The sequence below is a fragment of the Apteryx mantelli genome, chromosome 1 (assembly GCF_036417845.1).
Source record: "Apteryx mantelli isolate bAptMan1 chromosome 1, bAptMan1.hap1, whole genome shotgun sequence".
NCBI classification, from domain to species: Eukaryota; Metazoa; Chordata; class Aves; order Apterygiformes; family Apterygidae; genus Apteryx; species Apteryx mantelli.
Genome location: NC_089978.1, coordinates 129596964 through 129615676, shown reverse-complemented (window position 1 = coordinate 129615676; position 18713 = coordinate 129596964).

Genomic DNA, 18713 nt, shown 5'->3' with positions numbered 1-18713 from the left:
CAGGCAAGGGATGGGGAGGTCACTCAGCAGATGAAGTGAAGATCCCCCCCCCAGAAGAAAACAGAAAGGGAAAGAGCCATCAGGGAAAGTGCCAAGGACTGAAGCAAAGATGCATCTCTGCCCTGTGCTGTGTTCATAACAACAGCATTTTCATCTGACTTGTGTGCTGAGGCCCAAATGCGCTTCATAGTGCATGCCACCTGAATGACACCAAGCATGTAATCCTCTTACTGTCCAGATTAGTGCATTACAGATGCTGTGCCTACGCTCACACTGTCAGCACGCACACAAGGTATGGCCCACCCCACAGAACAGCATAGACAAAAGGCTGGCCCATGCCTATCCCAACGCATGTGCTGCCCACCACACACACGCTCACAGCCACCCACCAGCACAGCACAGAAGCATGAGGGCACCAGTTGTGCTACACTGAAACGCTTCCACTGAACTGCGACATGACTTGTCATTCACATGCACCGCACCAAACAGGGCCTATGTTGTGTAACTATCACTCTACACACACACACACATACAGGCACATGCAGGAGACATTAGGCACACAAAATGGCTCGATTTTCCAGTCTACAGTGGCCACTCCCCACTACACAGGTGGTACAAGTAATAATATTCTGGCTAGAAATGTCCACCTTAGGTATCCTTTGGAAGAGGGCAACTCTGCTCATATATGTCTAGAAAAGACTGTAGAGCTGCCTCATGCACCAGCATCCTCTTTATTATATCCAGCCCCAGAAATGTACCAGGGGCACTGCAGAATGTAACCACACCGGGCCTCTCTTCAGCTGGTGTATGATGCTTTACAGCCACTATTGGGAATTAGAGCTGCTCCTCCATTCACTGAGACCAGACAATACAGAATGCAGGAGCCACAGAAAAGTCCCCATTGCACGCTAGTTCTCTGACCTAAGCAAAACTCAATCACAGGGGGGCATTTCCCAATACATTTGGGAAAATATATCCATCAGATGTATTTTGAACCCTCCACGTAACCCCTCATCAAACATGTGAATAGATGAGCAGATTTGATCAAAAATCACAGACTTGATCAAAATCACGCTCACACACAAATGCACACATGAAACATGTATTCCTCCCATCATCCACACACCCACAAATGTATACATGGATCCAAGTGGGAAAAAAAGTGCACAGACAAGTAAAGTTCTCTGGAGGTGCTGAGGTCAGTTGGTGAAAACCAAATCATGCCTCACAACCATTCAAACTATCTCTGTGTAGTTATAGAAAATTCAGTGGTAGAAATACTGTGTGTACAGTAACATTTTCCAAAGAAAAGGAGTGACAGAAAAACCTAAGTTATATTTGTAAAAATAAAGCAGGCCTTACATGGCTAAGTCTCATACAAGGCCATCTCAAAACCTCTCGCCAGCGTAGACAAAGTTCCATTTTGGCAGGAGCCAAGAATGGGAGCTTGCTGCATGTGGAGGGGGAGCAGGAGGGCAGAACTGAAGCTTGGAGAACTGCCATCCTTGAGGGTGCCCAAGCATGCCCAAGGAGAAGAAAAGACAGTGATTACTGCTCCCATGGAGACAATCCACACCCAAGAATAGCCACTGGCTCACAGATCTTGGCCCACATGCTTAGTTACAGTGGTCAGCCTTGTTCTCCATGACTGTGACACAGAAGTGGGCAGCAGAACAGTGACTGTTTTACTGCCACCAGCAATCTGCTGCCCTGGACAGTGACCGGCTTCATCTACGCTTAAAGCTGGCACTGATTACACTGGCCTTGAATAAAGCTTAGGCTCAGGGGCCTTGGCTGCTTTGGAAATTGTTAGCCTATATTTTTCTTTCAGCTGTGATAGACAAGGAGACAACTGGGCAAAGGAGCTAGGATACTGAAGTTGTCCAAAAGTTTGGATTTGATGTATAAGAAATTGCTATGGATAGGTAGAAGCACCTGCTTAGAGGTTCAGCCTAGCAACATCAGGAATTTGCTGTCAGTTGTTTAATAGAAAAGCTCAGTGAAATAGCAGAAAAATAATTTAATCAAAATTTTTAATGAAACAAGTTGAGTTTTCCCTATCAAATATTGCAAACAAAACTATTTCATCCAGAACCAAAAGAGTCTGGTTGAAAATGAAGAAATTTTGAATTTGAAGTGCCACTATGGTGGCTTATAAGAACCACAGTACAAATGTCTCATGTTCCTATTTTACTTTACATTCTGGGGTCTTCAAGTGGATTGCATCTGCCGTGAGACACACTGATCTCAATCAGTAAAGGAGATTCCAGCATTGTTGCAGCTGTGTGCTGCAGTGCATCATGTGCAATGAATCCTGGCAGGGGTGCTTGGCCCCTAAGGGGAATGAGACAGCCTCCTGTTTCCTCGCAAAAACCAAAGCAAATAGAAAAGACAGGTGCAGAGATACATTCATATCAACAGTCATATGAAGATTCCTCCAGTTAAGATCTTTACAGCTGGAGGCTTATGCAGTGCTTGCTATGCTGATGAGTGAATTTGCAGCCAAATACTGACCCCACTGAACTGGGGCCAATCAACAAGTCTATGAAAACAATAGTTTTAACTGAAAGCCTAAACAATAGCTTATGGATGAAGTAATTAAAAATAAACCAACATGACTATCAACAAATCTTACAAGCCAAAGATACTTAAAGAACAATTAGTTGTTATTTTACCCAATAAAGAATCATCAGAATTGTCAGGTTTAATTAGAAGTAGTTCTTTCACATAGTGTTTAAATAAAATCATATTTTCTTGTTATAATAAGTTGTGCAGGCCAGAAAGAGAAATGGATTCAGAAATGGAACAGAAAATTTCACTACTGGTGACTGCGCAACATTATAGTCCATCTGCAACTTTTGAATTTCCTTACTCGCTAATGGCTGGAAATTAGGAAGCCATGCTTAGAAACATTGCTCAGTACTTGCTGTCTTCCTTGTACTCTTCCCTCAGCATTTACAACTGGCCACTGCTGAAAACATAAAAATGAACAAGACAGTCCTACTGCTCAGTGCTGAGGTGTCAGTTTTTAGGTTATGTCCTACCACACCACAGGATACCAGCACTCAACCACAGGAGCTGTCTTCTACTGAAGTGAAAATGTCATCCAACGAAAGCTCAGCCAAATGCAGCCAACCGCTGGTAAGCAATGCAGTGATGTTCCCAATAATTCTTATCTCAACTCTCATCAAGGAATAGCTCTAATCTCCCCCAAAACCAAAACATAATTTGTTCAAAAGGGTGATAATAAAAGAAATCCAGGTGGGGGGGGGAGGGTAAATGACATGGAGATTTTTAGGCGCATATATATTAATTAAAAAGAGACATTTGTTCAAAAATAGCCCACACTGCTAATAAGTACTTTGGAGTAACCTTCTGAGCAATAACCAAAGCAGCCTGTCTAAGAAGGGGATTGCAAACCTCATGCTTTCATTAAAGTCATGAGTAAGAAAGACCTTCCTTTTCCTGCCAGAGACTGAAGCAGTGTTGTTAACTTTTTCTGTTTGAAGCTGTGCAGAAAAGAAATACACAGTTAGTTCCTAGATAAGCTGTTGAACAAAAAACAATTTTCCAAAAAAAAATTTTTCTTCCCATGCAGAGATTCACTCAACAACCTACAAGCAGAAAAGAACATAGACTTCGTCAGACATGCTAAAATCTCTCCAAATAAGCAATCCCTAGTGTTACTGCTCTCCTCAAAAAAACCACGCACAATTTATTGCTGGCTGCACATTATTGGAGCTACTTCTATCTGCTGATGCCCAAGGCAGAGACATGTCTATGTAGCTAGTGAAAACAGACTGGCATTCCCAGTCCAGTGCTGCTATCTCAAGTTTCCCTCTAGTTGCATGCAAAAGCCTACAAGCAGTATGGGGATCACATTTCCAACCCCTGTATCAAAGCATAGGGGACCAAATAATACCCAAACTCCTTTTCCTGCACTCCCATGCTGAAATTCATGATCAGCCTCTGAAGACAGGACAAATGGGGAGCTGCCATGACTCAAGGAAAAGCTCTCCCAATGAAAGGACCACCATCAGCATTACTTTCACCATTGTTTATTCCAACAATATTGACCAAGTTAATGTTGCAGTACCTTTTGAATGTAAAGCCCTTTCCACCTCAAGTCCTCTTTCTTTATGTTTAGCCAGGAAAAAAAAAAAAAGACAAAACAAGCTGAAGAGTCAGCTTCTATTTCACAGTTAAGCAAAGGTACTTAGAAACTAGGGTAGTGGTGCTCACAGACTGTAATGGGCACTGATGCCCCAGACACCTTTGGAGCTTGGTGGGTCTTGATTTGGCCCTTGACAACCCATCTTGAGCTATAGATATGGAAACCAAGGTGTGGCACAAGGCCACCTTTTCCTGGGACAGTCTGGCTTTTTTTTCCAGCCCAGCTGGAAGTGTCCCGTTCCCTCAACAAAAGCAGGGCATATTCTAAGTAACAATATACAGACTATATAAACAGATTCCTCTATCTTGTATTTCAAGGAAACTTTCAGATACTTATTAAGAGTTATCAAGACACAAAAGAGTAGGCCTGCTGAGACACTGAGGTAGGACTATTGACCTTACTATTTCTCACCAGACCTGTGTCCAGTCTCTCAATATTTTTAAAAAAGAGTGTCATTAAAGATAATAACCCTAATCGGAGGTACTGGGAGAGGCACAACAGGATAAAAAACACCCCATACAATAATCCGCTCCATAGTCATTTTGTCAACAAGCCTGAGTTTGTCAACATAACTGCCTTGCTCACACAGAGACATGCCATATGTTTTTTACAACCAATTATCCTCTCTACAGCTAGAACATGTTCCCCTGCTAAGGCAAAACCTGCAACTCCTGCTCCCTGTCAAAGGCTCTGAATGTGCACCACATCAACAATTTTGTCCCCCAGGGCCAGCTATCCTAGCCCAAGGGACAGGAAAACCCCCAAACAGCACCTATAAAACCCACTAAATCAAACAAACCTGGAGAGAGGGAAGGAGAGAAAGAGCTACCATTTCCTTAAAAAGAAACACACACAAAAAAAAGTGAGGCAGCACACTCTCTTCTTGCAGCTTCTGAATAGAGAATGCTATGAGAGCAGTGGCAAGGGAGCAGCCACTGATATGGAGGAGAGGGTTCAGGGTCTGACTGTGCATTAGCTGGCACACCCATGCCATCAGGACATGCCAGTCCTACTGGGTACTGACCAGCTGCAGACAAAAGCACTTCTTCTCTCAAGAAATAGCCAGAAGGCTCCTTTTGGTTCTCTATTTTAGAATCAAACCTAATTTTGAAGACTCCAAATCTTCTGCAAAATTAACTATTGCTTTCAAGACAGCCATAATCAGGGCTGCAGGGGTGGCAAGTAAGTACCAAGATCAATAGCGTTCTGCTTTAGAGATAGAAGGGCCTTCTGAACATTAAAAACAAACAAACACACACACACACACACTCCAAATTTTGAAACAGGATTGCAGGCTCATTTGCTGTTATCACTGAAAGACGCACACACCCAAAGGGTGAGATGCACAAAGAGTCCACGAGATGCCTAGTCCACGAGACTTGGTAATAAGCACCCTTGGGACAGCAGTAATGGAGAAAGGGAATGGTCCCAAGTAACACTATAAACAGTGTGCTGAAGGGGGCATTGGTGGCTTGGACAAGACAAGTGAGGGGCACCAAGCAGACCATACAAGGGCTGATGTGTCACCCAGCACACCACAGACGAAAGTTTTGTCTGAGCTACCAGCTGTAATGACATGTTGCAATTTACTGCAAGTCTTGCACAGCTTAAAAATCTTGGGAGCTTTGTCACTGAAGTCAATGGGAGCGGGAACAGCTCCAGGGAGACATGGCAGTGAAATCCCGTTGCCATGGGGTTACCACAGAGAGATGTAAAGCATAAACCTTGTGAGCATGGCTACCACCTTCTGAACTGCTGTTCTGCAGGTGTTCAGAGGAAAGGAGCTTGCTCCAAAGGGCAAGCAAGGCTGGAGCTGAAAAAAGACAGATACTACTGTTAATACAAACCAAACTGAAAGGCCAAGGGTTTCTCTTTGATTTGTATTCTCTCCACTGATCTGTGACCCTTTCTGACTTATCCCTCTGACCCCTCACCTCCAGCAGTCGGGTGAAGAATTAGTCACTTTAAGTAAGGACACAAACACTGGGGCTCTGATCCATGCTGGTTGCCTTAGGATCAGGAAACTGTAATTCCCTGCAGCATGTGCTGCAGGTTGTGATGCTCCTCCCATTGGTCATCTATCTTCCGTGGTTCCTTGGCAGAAGGGCAATTTGCTGAAGAGTGCCCATGTCAGAAGCATTCTTATCTTACTGTAGGTAGATAGGTTGTCTTGCCTAAGCCATCTAATCAGACAGCTATTTCATCATTTTACCTAATGGGCGGCAGAGATGGCAAGTCAACCTTTGCAAGTCTGCTACTCCACTAACACTGCTGAAAGGGTGAGACATTGTCCATGAGTAACTCAGGGTATGGAGAGCTTCAGAAATTTTGTTCTGTTTTATGACTGAGCCTTGTTTGAATGGGAGCAAACACAGCTGGGACCATCCAACTGAGTTCGTATTAAACGAGAAGTTAATCTTATCAGAGGCCTCTACCGACAAAGACTGACTGTATTTCCTCAGGGTCTGCACTTGTCCCATGGGAGGGACAACAGGGACATGGAATTGAAATGGATGGCTTGCTCCCACTGCGGCCTCCGCAGATTTGCAATTCAATTCAATAAAAGATGGAGCAGGCTGCTGAGCTGCCTTTGAAAGGGTCAGAAGGTTCAGAAGCAGCAGGAGGGAAATGGAGGCAGGGTACAAGAAGGAGAAGAGCTGATGTTATTCTTCATTCCAAAGTGAATGCTCTGCCCCAAGGGCAGGAGAAAGAGCACCTCTCTGATTCAATTACCAACAGGACCAGAAGAATGAGCAAGCGCTGGATGGCTGATATACCATTTGGCAGATGTGCATATGACTCAAACCAGAGTGAAGTAGCAGCTTACAATCAGAAAACCTTTGCCTGGGGTACTAAAAACCACCTTTCCTCACTAGTGTCCACAACATGTCCACATGTTCTGTCACCTTTAAAGCATCTGCTGATTTCCATGAAATCTTACAGCTAAACACAGAGCCAGGGGGTTATACCAAAGTGTAGATATACAATACCTGAGTTTTTGTATCAGTTACAAAGGGTTACAGAAACCAGGCCAGAAATATAAACTGAAGTGTGCTAGCAGACCACTGTGACTTATCCCTTTGCTTTTCTTTGTTCTAGTCTCTCAAGAGGATGAGGTACTGCTGTAGACAGCACTGCCTAAGACCTGAATGGCTCACACAAATTGTAAGACTGTGATGATGAGAGCAATCTAGGATGCAGAGAGGAGAAGAGGGCCTGAAAAGGTTGTATAGAAAATCCCCTGATTTAACCACCGAATGTGCAAAATTATGAGTCAGCAAGTTCTCTTTCTTGAAGCTTCAATTTCTTTTTCTTGCTGAAGTTCAGACTATGCTGCTCTCAAGAAGTACAATCTAATACAGTCAGTGCTTCACATTAACTTGCAGTACAGTCCTGTCCCATATCAATGATGACAGAGCCAGAGCTAGGGAATGTCAGGATTGACCCTGTGCTAGACTGGATAATGAGGACTTTATATGCTTTTGGTCAGCTTCAGTCTCTGGGTCAATGGGGGCATTGCTGGATGTGGTTCCTTGCCTAATGTTAGGAAGGACATCAGGCAAGATGATATGAATGGAGCTTTCCGGCCTTCAGAATGGAATCTTCCATAAGTCCATTTCTTTATCCCCCTGTCATCTTATTTCCTGACAGGATCTGCCTCTGTCCAATATCTTTGTACTGCATGTCTTCAATCAGGACTGCACACACCACTTTCCTGTGAATCTTTCCCAGGACAAACTGATAGTGACAAGAAGCAGAGATATCAGTGCTATTATGTCCCAACTCCCATTTCCAGTACTGACTCCTTCCAGGAGAATACATTAGAGTTAAGGTGGATGTTCACCCTGAACTTCAGCATAAAAGAGGGAGCTGCAGAACACAGCACTGAAGCTTCTATGGCAAATACTTCATGCAGGTACATGAAGTATGAGTAGATACCAACTCATCAAGCCTTCAGAGAAAAGGAAAAATGGAAACATAAGACTTGTACTTCTCCAGCTACTTGGTATTATACTTCCCCCAAAAGGGAGCTGTCTTGCACCCAAACACATACCTCTTTTACCCACTACCAAGAACGGTGAATGTTTTCTGCCTTTATCTTCAGCTTAGCAAGGCAATTTCTTCACCATTCTATAGTGTTAGCCTGGAAGCCTCATTTAGCAGATTACAAACAGCACTGCTAACACTTCTTTTAAGATGAAAAGTCTTGACTAAACAGTCACTCTGTGGAGTTAGACCTCTCCTGGCATTACCCTATTTCCACTTAACAGTCAGGCAGATGAGATGTTATTTCTCTTCTCTCTCCTAGGCACTAATTTACCCATTTCCAATGCATTTCATATGAGCATCTACCCTAATATTTAGTTGATATGATTCACCTGTGTTGCAAAACCATTTAAGAAAGCCAGCTATCTTTGTTTGGGATCAAGCCCAAAGCCAGGGCCTCCTCCCTTCTTCTCCATCCATCAGGATTTAACTGTCATCTTTTCAGGGCTCTCTGTCTCAGACAACTTCAGCAAAGTGCAAATTCTGGCTGCTCTAATCTCATGGTTTCAAAACTCAACTATTTCCATTTTCATGGATAGATGCTCCCTGTACTTTGAACATGCTTTGAACTTTGGGTTTGAACAAACTTAGGAGATTTCAGTCATAATCAGTGAGATTTCATCTAGGGGAAAGAAACAAAAAAGGGAAAAAATGAAAAAAAAGATGTTCTGTATGGATCAGACATAAAATCAGCCTTGGGTTCAGTCAGAAAGGTCAGATGAACTTCCTAATGAGCCCTACCTGAGTTTTGAGCTTGTACCGACAGCTGAAACCAGTCAAATTTCAGTCTCAGGTTTCATTTTAAATGTTTCATGTACTTCTAGACCTCACAATTTTACACATACATAATTTGGTTATTACCCCAATTTAAAGAGTGGATATAAATCATATCACAAGAGAAGATGGCCAGACTGTTAAATCTCTCCCCAATTACTGAATTTTTCCATAATATGCTGAGGTTATTTCACCTGGACATACAGTAGAGGTCACAGACGTCCGTGTGATAAAAGTTTCTCAGCTAGGCCTTGATCCTGAAACCCACATGGAGGGCCCTTGGCCTGACACAGGTCACTGTAGGTCCCCACAAGTGCTGTCTTGTGGAGATCTCCAGCCTCACAGACTTCTGCCCCACGCAGCAAAACACACTGCCTCCCGGGCAGCAGTGTGTCCTGCCCCCGGGAGCCCAGGAGCTGCAAAGTCTCTATACCAGTCTCTATGCACAATATAAGAGCCTGACCTTAGTTTTACGTGGCCACCTAAGAGGAAGCACAGCGCAAGGGCTTGCACTCACAAGGCAAGGAGGCCATGGCTGGCCGAAGCCGGCCACATCCCTGCCATCAACCCTTCTCGGGGGCTGCCCTTCTTCCTGGCCCACTCATGCGCATAAAAAGCAGGGTTTTCCCCCCACTATTCTTCCTTTGCCTTATGCCATTTTGTAGTAGAAAGGCAGGGTGCTAAGTCTCGTTGTCCATTATGGTCCAGCTTCCTAAACTCCCTCGGACAGTTTCAACCAGAGAATTTATTTTTCTCCTCTCTTCCCGCAGTCTGTTGAGTGGGGTCACTTGAACAGGCTGCCTGTGCTTCACTGAGGGCTGGATGACACTTATGCGGTGAAGGGAGGCCACAATCAGAACTGCTCCTCTGATTTGCCTGGAGCTGAGGGATGGAGGAGGGCATGGGCACGGCAACAAAATGAGAGGCCAAGGCCCGGGGCATCTCCAGGCCTCCTGCCCAGACCACATTTGCAAACCAGGCTGTCTCCTGACTTTTCCCGCGGACTGTAGCAGGTGCACAAAGGGGGGGGGGGCGTAATCTCCATCCTTGGAGATATTTGCAGCTTGCCTGGCCGAGGCCCTGAGCAGCCTGGTCTGACTGTCCCTGCCTTGAGCAGGCGGTTGGACTAGAGGCCTCCAGAGGTCCCTTCCCACCTACATTATTCTCTGCTTCTGTCATCTTCCATATTGTTTGACTGACACACTTTTGGGCAAGAGAAGAAGTGGAATGTGAAGTGTTCATTATAAACATACAAATATACAAGTATTCATATATATATAATAGATATATTCTCCCATAAAAAAAACATCAGTCCTTATTATCTCTAAGAGAAGGGAAATATGAACTCATTTTTAGCTGAAGCTGTTGCATCTCCTTTCTGCTTATACAAACCAGGTAAAAATAATCTACCTTGTCCTAATAATTTTTAGCTATCTCAACACAACTCAGATATGCCGTGGGTCTAAAGTTCAACTCCAACTCAGATATTATTAGGATCATCAACCACCTAAGGGTTGTGATAAAGAAAGGGTGAAGGAATTGGAAAGAAGAAAATTCCAATTAAAAATAGGATGTGTAGAGTACAAAGAGAGATTGTGAAATGATGACGAGTGAGTACGGGAAAGACAAGCAGAGACTGTCAAATAAGCAGCAGGAATGCTAAGAGAGGGAGATTTTAATAAAAAAATACATGACAACTAAAGCTAGTCAGAAATCATTATTTTTTTTCCCCTGGAAACATTTCTACAAAAATGTAAGTTGTTAGTTTTTTTTCTAAAGGCTCACTGTAAATAAAGAGCTTTCATCAAGCACAAAAATATTTTCAGTATAAAAGGGAAAATACCTTTTTGAGATTTTTCTATTTCTTTTAATGTTTAGGAAAGTAAAAAGTAAAAAATTAATAATAATTAATAACCCAATTGTCCACTGGAAAAAAGGTTTAGACACCTCATAGGGTAACATGCAAGGGGATGTCAGCCTGGGGCAGCTTGACTGTTGTCAAGCCATTATCTTTCCAGGATACTATTTCACACTTGCTTTAAGCAAGAATTTTACACAGACACTTACTATTCCTTGGGAAAAAAACACACAAGCAGATTACAAGGAGAAAATAATTTCATATCTAAAAGGTAATTGCAGAGATTTATGGGGGTACAAATATCATGACATTAAACTCCTTCCTTCCATTCTCGCACACACACACATCTAGTTCACAAATAATTCTCATCATTTGCTTGTGTTTTCTACAGCACCATTGATGAAATCTTCCTTCCTACGGTACTGCCAAATGAGCTGTTTTACACACAGTAGCAAGGGCAAATAATCCATCACCTGGCCCCTCTGCAACTCACCAAATACACTGCAGTCTTATTTACAATATAAAATTGTATTTATCTTTACAATATAAAATGCTGACTTTTCAATTTTTCCCACCATCAGGCTGTAGATATAGATAATGATATAAATATTAAAATCATTTCTTTGGAACATTTTCTAAAGAGCTATTCTGGGAGAGGGAAAATCCCAGATAACTCCAGGTCCTGTGACCCTGATTTATCGAATGTCCCAATTCACAAGGGTTACTGGTATCAGCTACAGCAGGAAGGGATACTTGAAATCAGGACCTAACCTCAGCCTGAGCTTCCTCCCTGCCCTCCATATTCTCTATTCTTTTTCTAGCATTAGCTTTCTTCAAGATTACGCCATTAAGATACAACAGCCTAAGGGAAAGCCCAGACCAAATATACAGATTCTTCTTGCATTTCTGCTGAATACTACACCGAAGATGTGCTTGCCATCTTTCCCTATAGGGCCCTTTATGAAAGTGGTTGTCAGGGTTATTTCTATTATTTTTCTGTTTTGTTTTGTTTTGTTTTTTCCTCTTCTAATGCTGGCGTAGCCAGCTGGAGAAGCTGGCATTATGGAGTTCTCAAAATATTTGTGTTTCCGGAAGGGAGCGTAGCAGGGACTACAAGCAGGAGGATGATGGAGAGGGGTGGATTTGCTCATGCCCTTTTTTACACACAACTCACCCTTATTCTTTTTAGCCAAAGTGACCTCATTGTGCCATGCACACACCAAGTCTGAATAACCACAATTGTCATGTTGTGCAGTCTCATCCTCCCTTACCCAGTTATTTAGTACCCTGAGCCATTGCTTCTCATTTACAGCAGGTCTGTGTAGAGAACTATTGTTGCTGTTTGACAGATGAACATGAAGGAAAAAAAAAGACAAAACATTGTAGTAGTTCACATCAGAGCCAAAATTCAAACGTTCAGGAGACTTTCTTTGCCAAATCAATAAACAAACAAACAAACAAACTCAATTTTTTTCCTTATTTTGGCTTAAAGAAAACATTTCATTCAGTTCAGACAGAAATGTGTCCTTTCCATTTTCAGTAAGTTAAACAGAAACAAACTATGGAAATAAAAGGCTAGAGGCAGACACTATTCAGTAGTGCAGTGTTGAGAGGGGCTGGCTTTCTCCTTCTGAACCTACTTATGTTTCCCCATTTTAGGTCTACTTCCTCTGCTATGGGAGATTCTCATGTAATTTAAGGCCAGTCTCCACATTATTCTGCTTTGTACTGCGCACACAATGCATATAGCCAACCTCTTTAGGAATCCAGTACAAAAAGGATTTAAATACTTCATAGGAAGTGGAACAGCTCCAGCAGGAGGGAATAAAAGAGATTTACCCCAGAAAATCTGGGGTAGAAATATAGTTTTGAATTGATCAGGGAGGGGCCCGAGTAGAATATGTGTTTCCACCAGTGTAAATGAATGTCTGGAGCAGACGGTGGTGTTAACAGGGGCCCTTCCTCCTCATCCTGTAATTTAGGAATTTAGCTTCTTACTTCCTCCCTTTAAAAAAAAAAAAAAAAAGCCTTTTGGCTTTTCAGCAGATTTACTTGTAATTATTGTTTGACCATGACTGTTTTAAAAATTATGAGGAAATAGTTTATTTGCCAAAAACATTTGATTTATCCTCATCCCGGATTACATGCTAATCTCTTCAAACCAGGGATTGCTCTTTTGACGTACAGCGGTTGCACAGTGGTGCAGTAAAACCCAAAACTTGATCAGTGCCCCTTGACACCAAAGTGACACATCTTACAGTGGAAAAGTTAAAAACAAAACAATCCACCCCCTCCCCCCCAAAAAAAGAACAGATCACCCAATTCTTAAAGATGAGGTCATACCTGAACTCTTCCCAGTCTGTTTATCCCAAGATTTTTCACATAGCCTAAAGGAGTTACTAATCCAGATGATACTGGCATTTGATAACTGTGGGTTAACTCATTTCCTAAAGCTCCAGTGGAAATCTCAGCCTTAGAGAAAGGTAACAGCAAAAATTTTCACCTTGTGAGTCTTCAACAATATCAAGACTGGCCTTCTGAAGCACCGAAAATGGCTGAGGAACCAAGCAATGAGTAAGAGGAGCATCTCAACCACAATTCACTAGCATCACAAAGCAAAAAGTTAAAAAAAAAAAAAAAAAAGGTAAAAAAGTAAACTAAACACTGCTCAATTTAGCAACATGCAAGGCTTGCTGGGAACCGCATTGTGACCCCCTCTCAATTCAGTCACCACACACCCAGGGGAATCTAAACCTTCCCCATTTACGATCCCTGTGCCAGGGGATAAGCTGGGTGCAAACTGTTCAGATAGTACCAGCTATTTCAGAAAGCGACCTGGCAGTGCCAGCAGTGCCATCCCTCCACCCAGCAGAGATCATATGCTGCCTCTCAACAGCATGTAGATGTTGTTTGCTCATCCTTTGCGTCAACTTCAGTAGGGCTCCAGAAAGCAAAAAAATCCATTGCAGTTTTGCTTATAACTGTTTCGTTCCCACATTGTCAATGTTCCCTGGGAATCTGGCTTTCCTTACAGCAGTTTGTTCTTTAATGACTTTTTTCTGGAATTTAAAAATAATAATAATCACAGAAAAGGTCCTGCTAGCCAATTCTGAATAAATGAAATCCCCTTAAAAAGAGCCGTTGGCAAAAATGAAATAAAAAAATCATCTGCCATGTTGCCTACACCACGTGCTTTCTAAATGTGTTGTATCCAATCTGCAGTATGAACTTTCTATATAACAGAGATTTAACAAAATCTGGTCATGTTAAATTACATAATTCTCAAGATCTGGTTTCTTTAAATCTCTAGGAGTATGACAGAAAAGATGTGCACTATGAACTTTGATGTTAACGTGAATGTTCTTTTTTGTTTTACCCTTATGAGTCAAATTAAAGTCATGGGTTTTGCATACAAGGAAATAGAGCAAGATGCTCAGATGTGTCATAAGTGTCCATGTAATGGCTGTATAATGAGTAATTTAATCAATGAAACCTGTTTGCAGTGCCGAGCCAACATATGCAAGGACACTGTTTGACTGAATTTTGAGAAAGAAGGGTGAATGACTGGGAATGCCAGTCCTGTGACCCACACAAGTGGAACAGCACAAGCTTCAAGCTGTGCAAGAACCAGCACTTCCCAAATCTAATTTCAAGCAGAGCATTCCTTAGAAAGGAAACGAGAATTTCATTTTGCAGGACTCAAGTAGTCCCTGAGCTCCTTACTGGCAAGCAGGCTGAAATATTGCCAGTAGATTTTTAGCTTGGTTTCTAAGGAAACAAGGCCTTTGTGATCACACAGGAGTGCGGGTGTCCATGTGTGTGTATGTTAGCCTCTCTGATGCCCTTCACCTCCAATAGCCTTTGAGCTCATTGGCCAATGCCAAAACAATTTTACTGAAGAATCGAGGTCTTGAAGATTCTTACTAGTGTCAGGAAAAGAGGTGACCACATAAAGGATGTGCTGTTCATTCCACCACTGATAGAAAGGCTAATGAGTGTATTCTTTTCAGACTTTAAGAAATCCAGGACACTAGATACTGTACTTCATTATTTGTGCAGTTCATGGATCTAGTTGTTTTACCTTGCTGAAGCATTGCCCAGCAAACACTGGAATGAGCTCCATCAAAAACAAATGATCCTTCTAATGCTGCTCACCACAGAGCAATGCTGGACGTGAACCAGTGCTGGCAAAGGGATTATAAGCATAAACTTGGTAGAGCCCTGCATTTCCTAGTGCATCGTGTTTTGGGAGGAGAAGTGGGGCTGAGCACATCTCAGATGGGTGGTTTCAGGCTGTTGGACTCCCTCACCTGGGAGAACATGGATTATTTGACCAAAATGCCAGAACCCCACTGGCTTGGTTGCTTTCATCTCCATGCTGACTCTGTTCTCTAAATGTATCCAGAGAGTGTGTCTAGGAGGGAGGGAACAAGGGCGCCAATGAAGCGGAGACGTGCTTAATGTAGACACCATTAATAAATCACTGATAGTTAAGATATAGATTGGGTGATGGGTGGCAGATGGGAAGGAGGAATGTCAAATTGCTTTTCTCATATAGATTATTGGATTAACAAGGAAGCAGCGTGCGTGTGGCAAACCGGTGTAACAAATTACTATCATTAAAAAAAAAAGGAGCTCATCGCAGGCTGGTAATAATGCCATGTCGGCCATTAGCTCTCTGGAGAGGTACTCAGAGCACAACATCCATCTTCTGGAAAAGAGACTGGAACACTAGAGTGAAGAAGGCCCCCATTTACTTCTCTTTCCCCCTCCCCCTACCTGCTACTTTAGAGCACATGCTGTTGAAACAGGGTGGCCAACAGCAGCTGCAATGAATAATCACTATAGCTTTTAATAAGCACTGCTAATTATTCCCCCCTGTCTCTGACCAGGCTTCTGCACTCCCCTGCACCAGCACAGGCAATATCGGTGTGAGATCAGGAGGCAAACAACAAACTGCCAGACTGACTGTGCTCTTGGGTCCCAATCCTGCTCCATCTGAAGTCAGTGATGAAAATCCTGTTGCCTTAAACAGAAGCAGATCAAGTCTTAATTTTCCTACTGCTCCAGATGCCAAGCACATGTTTCTGTCCTGCAATGCAGGAGTTACACACTACTGTTGTGCTGTAAATAATATCTGCCCATATGCACTGAGTGCAACAAAATGAGCTCAAGTTGGCTTCAGTCCTTTCTGACTGTCAGAGTCCCTGTTGCCTCCTACCAGGAACTAGGTACCCCAGTAAGCCTAGAGCTAATACAGCAGAAGAGCAACAGTCTACAGGTGCTATGGGGATAATGTGTGTATCTTTTATAATGAATAAATTAAGCAGTGGTGCAGTTTTAAAAATTCCATTTAGAATAGAGAAGGAATGAATAGAACAGAACAGCTGAGTACGCCCAGTATCATCACTGGTCTGTTATTTATGGGTTCAGACACTTGGTCCCACAAATTTCCAAGTCAGCTTGGACTGAGTAAAGTCTAATCATCTTTTTCTTCCATCCCCAGAGCATGTGTCCATGTTCACTTTTTGGACAACCCCACTGATATGAGGGAGACTGCAGCCCACTCACTTCAACCTCCAAGCTGGTCTGTGAGAGCTCCTGAGCCCCCAGCTGCTTATGTGTGCCCTCTCAGGAGTCCCTCCAAGCAGCACAGTCAGTGTGGGTGAAAAAAGTTTACCCACTTCTCACGGCCCAGACTGCAATAACAAGTACCACTTTTCTGCTTGCTACAGCACCACTGTTCCTACCCTGCTGGCCTCTTGATTAATCTCTCCAGAGACAGCATAGCTGGCAACTGATGTTCAAAAGTTTAAGACACTTTTCCTTACCGTTAAAGCACTCTAGAGCTACAGAGCTGGCAAAGTAACACACTGAAGCCTTCTCCTCACTTGAGTGCCTTTCTCGTGTGAGCAGGGACCATCATTGCAGCAGAACAGGCCTCTGGCATGGCAGAGAGAAGCCAGCTGCTGACCCACATTGAGATCTGGCCCTTCACTGAGGCCTGAACACCTTTTTGCAAGAGGGCAGCTGTCTGGAGCACAGGGCAACAAGGTATCCCTGGACTGCTGCAGGACAGAGCCCACCTTGTCGTAATACAAATACACATGAAATCAGAGGTGAGCACATAATTGAGCCTGATATAGACCGTATGTGCTACCAAGCCTAATGAAGGTTGCCCAGGTAATATGTAACTTCCAAGTACTTCTCTCTGAAACTTTCTCTCCTTTTGATTCCTGTGTGTGTGAAAGCAGGGTTTTATAAAAGCAAGTAGCAGATCCCCTGCTGTGGTTTCTTTCTGGAACCTCTGCTCCCCACTTCCAGTTCTTGCCTTAGTCCCTGTCCACCCCCACCTCAGTCTCCATCTCAGCCTTCTCCCTGCTAGTCTCATCTCTGCCTCTCCTTCCACTCCTCCCCCTTGCTCCTGCCCAGCTCCTTGCTCCCTCTGAGGTCCCTGTTGGTCTCCATTGCATGTGCCCCACTCCTCCTTTGTGCCAGGGCCTTTGTCCAGTCAGTTGCAGTCTCTCTCAGAGCCTCCTAATTTTTCATTTAGTTGCTGTTTGTTCCACTCTGGGCTCATTTTGGCTAGAGGCCTTGGAAAGTGGGACACAGAATGTCCAGAGAAAGAAACATCAGGAAGTTTGAAGAGGGTGTTTTTCTAATTTCAGTGGTCAGCGTCCACATCAGAAAAACCACTGGCGCTGCTGGTCCTCAAAGGCCTTCTTGTTTGTCATTTTCCTGAAGAGGCCAAGGACTAACCAAGCTGTGGAGACTCAGACGTCACCAGCAGACTGGCAAGGGCACTAAGGGCCTTATTCCTGCCACCTCAAATACACCTGATCTGTGATCGGGTATACTTCTGCCTCCAGTGTTGTTAATCTGGCACTTCGTATATGCATTAAATTACTGTTTAAAACTCCATTAAAAATGAAGTGTATGTATGTGCATGTGTGTGTCCCTCCATGTGCATGTTTGTGTGTACACTAATGTCTCAGGACTGACGGGACCATACTAGGGCTATTATTATAGAAACGCCGCAACCTACCACAGGCGCCAAAGGCTGCAGCTCTCCATGGAAACTCTAATCCCTGTGAAATGGGATCTTCATTTGTTTTTGTTTTTAAGAAACCCACAAAAAATAGCTAAGAGATTGAAAGGATAGATAGAAAGCTTTAAGAAGACAAGAACACCAACATCCTATCTCGCAAACTGCCCCAGCCCTATTCCCAAAAGGAGTCACACTGGTTTTTAGGGTTTACTTCCGGAAGCACAAGTTATTTATATTTTCCACCCACCTCTGTGTCAACACACACCTCATCCGTTGTCCCTTTGTCAGTTAAAAAAAAAAAGAACAGATTAAAAAGGAGGGCAATTTCATCACCTACACATTTCTCCCTATATAATTTGTCCTGGATAGATGACTAGAAATGGTGGAAGTGGTTTAAATGTACAGTGCAGAACATGTTTGTCCATCATATGCTTAAGGGAGTAAAATAGCAACAACACCCACTGATTATGTAGCCAATATTTTAACATTACATATACTACTGTGTGGAACGGATACAGGAATGATGTTATCATGATATACCAGATGAGTATTCATTTACTGGCTAATCTATAGATCAGATCATTACTCACTATGCTCACAAAGCACAGCTCTGCCCGGGTTTCTGACTACATGGTAATAACAAAGTTAAGAGTGCTAAATCTAACCAATTTCCATTCAGAATTTTCACTGCCTCTGTTGTGGTATCTGAGCCACAACTTTAGGGCTGAAAAAACAAACTTTGGGTTTCCATTTTCCTGTGCAGTGCATCAGTGGAAAGTTTCAAGTCCCGTCTGTCCAAGCGACTCCAGCTC